We start from the raw sequence: 3,889 nt of genomic DNA, 5'->3' as shown, positions 1-3,889 counted from the left end.
ATGTGGAAAAACATTTAACATCTAATGCGGACATTAAGGTTGTTTACAGGAGCAGCACAGCAAAATGCTCAGCTCTTTGGACAAAAGCAAGTAGATCCACCAGCGCATCAGAGGCAGTAGAGGAAGTCAGTAGAAGAAAGCTCCTGGTACCAACCTCTACAAAGTGGAATTCATTTTTCGATGCTTTGAAGAGAGTTACAAAATCCCCATAAATGAGCTAAATACTCTGTGCACCAAGCTGGGAGTGAAATACTTCAAAGAGAATAGCGATTCCTTAATGAATACTGAATGGCCACAAAGCAGACAATCTGCTCTGGACATTCTCCAAGCAGATTGTCCTTATGGAACTTTATTACAAACACTAGAAGTCCTGATGCAGAGGACCCTGGCTGTGAAAGATGCCCTTTTCACCATGACCACAGGCCTTCCAGATGATATAGTGCTGGTATTTTTATTTTTATTTCATTTATTTATATACTCTAATAATCCCAGAGGGAAATTACTTCTCTGCATTTAACCCATCCCCTTAGGATGCCCACTGCTCGGCTGCCATTGTGCGGCGCCCAGGGAGAAGTGTGGGGTTAAGGGTAAAGATAAACTTGATAGGTGGTCCAATTAGGATATCACAATATCTAATTATCTAATTACATCTAATTACCAAATAAATAGTCTGTTACACAACAGAATTCGACTTTATTGTCTTACATTGTCACAAAACAGCAATGTACTAAAAAGCAACGAAATTCACCCTCTTCGTTTAACCATCCCTTTGGGAAGCAGCGTGGGGTTAAGGGTCTTGCTCAGGGAACGTGATTGGCAGTCTGTGTGGGTGGGGCTTGAACTCAAAACTTCTGAGATCCAAGTGCAATGTCCATATCACTAGGCCACCAAGACATACAGTGTATATATCCGACTCTTGCATTTCTAAAAAAAAAAAAAAGCAATCAAACCCATCAATGCATAAAATGTTTAATATATTTAGAAAGTAAAACAAATTAATTAAAGATAACTAGCCTTGTCCAGTATCTCTGGGTCTGAATGATTGTCATCCATGACTATCTGAAAGCAGTGGCATCGCTCCAGGATTGTGCCATTGGATTGTACCCCTGCAGGATCAAAGGCTTTTATGTTCCAGGTATTTTCTTGTCCTTTAAGACATCTTACCTTTAGCAAATTCTGGATCTCAGAGGCTTGAATGCATATCTTAAAGTCATGCCTTTTGTATGCTGACCACCAGAAAGGTGTTGCAGATGATTTCCCCAACTGACTGGTTTACTTCAATCAGCCTGACAAATGCTTACATTCATGTCCTGATTGCTTTGCATCACCGGCGGTTTTTCTGCTTTTCATTTTAGAGGAGACTTTTTAAGTTCAGGGTCCAACTGTTTGGACTTATGTTTATCATGGTAATTCATTGGTTAAGTGCCTTCAAAGTTGGCTATTTCTTGATAAACTGACTACACATTTGACAATCACCTTCATTGGTTACTGCTGCCGCTGGTCGAACAAGGCACTGCAGCTGTACACAACCCACCCCTCAACAAGCTCAAAATGTACTGGTTCAATAGTTGGGCCAGTGAAAGTGAATTTAACAAGAAAATTGTGTATAAAAACTGTCCCTGGGATTTCAAAAGTCCAAATCTTCGTCTTCTTGATTCTACTGCCGGCTGACAAACAGCAATGTAATGCATTACCTCCACCGCCCAGTGAGTAGTGTGGACCTGGAAAAACTTTTTAGATAAAAAAGAAAATACTATATTAATTTAACTAATCCAGATGTCAATAAATTACAAAAACAGACTTATAGCTTATACCACAATCATTTTGCCTTAAAATATATATATTATACAGTTCTTTTTATCTGTTCAAGACTTCACACTAATTCTGTACTTCGTTTTAATTTCCCCACAGACATCAAATCTTCCTGTTTCATGTTTCCCCGTTAGCTGTAATGTTAAGTTATGTTCTTTATGGCTGTAGTCTAGTTATTTTCTTCTTCTGATTTTTTTTTTCCTTTCCAATAATCTTTCAATCTTCACCAACAATTCTTTCTATTCTGTAAAACAATCATCCTTTTTTTTCCTTCATAATGTTTTCATCATTTTTCTTGGATCTTTCTTTTCATAATTCTTTTATTCTCTTATTTTCTAGTATCAATTATTATATCACTTTTATGTGCAGGAATGGAGTGAAACTACATTGTTAACCGCATTATCTGAATACGACATAGTTTTTTTTTAACTTCTTTACACTGATAATGAACCTGAATCTAATTATGTTACAGCACTTAGAAGTCACATGATTTCAATCAATTCTACTGAAAGTAGTGATGCCATCATATCTGCTTTTTAAAAACACATAGTCCTTCATTTAATATTTTTCCCCTACAGTATATCAATTTCAACTCTGGAACTATTACTACTACTCATTTTTGTTCTAATTGATACTGCAATGCATGTGTAAGTTTTATCAGTTATAAAACTGCTGTACATATATTATCATACTGCTACTGAATTGCATATATGCTTTTTATCTCTACTTTTTATTTTTAATATTTTCAAAGTCATCAGGTAGAGTCCATGGTGGTATCATTGATAAAGGCACATCTGGACTAATGTTTAAATGAATTAATTTATAATACTGTTGGTTTTTGATTCTCCAACCACATGAATTATTATATGCCCTTTTTTCACTTCTGATTAGACATGTGTAGGATGTCTTTGTGTCATTGCAATATCAACCCAGTAGTTAAATCCTTCTAAATGTTAATGGAATTTAACTCACCTTCACCTGTAAAGATGCGGATTTCTAAATTATAACACCATAATCAACTGTAGTCCTAATGAGATTTATGTAAATTAAAATGTTAAGCTTGTCTATCTGCTCCTCATTCATCTCATTATATTCAATATCTTTTTAGTTTTCAAAGAATTTTCTCTCCAGTATTGCTTTTCATTAAACCATATTACCTCATTCAAGTCCCTGCTTTTATAGGTTTAGTTTTACCTCTTGATTTCTTTCTGTGTAAAAAGGAATATTTTTGGTGTATCAACTGAAGATCCATTTATGTGTCTTTGTAAAATCTTAGAGGATTGCTTTTTGTATCTTTGCAACAGCAAATTTATTATTCTTCCATGGTTCCAAATAGCTCTATCTGCAAAAAGAGAGTAGCCTAAATAATTATCCATTCCTTTAAATCAATGATTTATCATGACTGAACATCATTCTCTGAAAGAAAAGTATTCATTCTGTTGAAAAGTTCACGAACCAGTTTTTTTTCTGGATTTTTATCAACTTTATTATTAATCCTTCTTTCCAATCCACATCATAAGTTTTATCTAGAACAGGGGTGGGCAATTCCAGTTCCTGAGTGCTGGAGTCTTGCAAGTTTTACATCCACCCTTTGTCCAACACACCTGAAGCAAATGACTGAGTTACCTCCTCAGTATGGGATAAGTTCTGTTGAACCAAAGGTACATCAAAACGTTGAAGGATACCAGCCCTGGAATTGCCCACCCTTGATCTAGAAAGACAACCAAAACATTTTCTTAATTTAATTTAACTTTTACTACCATACCGCAACCCTATAATATTTTTTGGGTCCAATTGCATCCATAGTGTTCCATCCTCATCTAAAACTATATTGGTACTTAGACAAGTATCCCTTGGATTCAATAAGTCTTTAGTTTACAAGTTTCTCAATACATTTACTCAGGTATGATATTAGTTATTAGTTGGCCAATAGTTTTGTGGTTTTGAGTCATCTTAACCCAGTTTTGATATTGGAACCATTACAGCTGCTTTCCAACTAGGTTGGCCATTTCTATAGCACCAAAAAGGAGGACATTATGCGGCATATCAATGAATTACTGAGGTGTACATAAGAATC

This window comes from Cyprinodon variegatus, unplaced genomic scaffold, assembly GCF_000732505.1.
Source record: "Cyprinodon variegatus isolate N-32 unplaced genomic scaffold, C_variegatus-1.0 Scaffold364, whole genome shotgun sequence".
NCBI classification, from domain to species: Eukaryota; Metazoa; Chordata; class Actinopteri; order Cyprinodontiformes; family Cyprinodontidae; genus Cyprinodon; species Cyprinodon variegatus.
The sequence above is the reverse complement of the archived record's forward strand: the minus strand, read 5'-3'. Positions refer to the sequence as shown.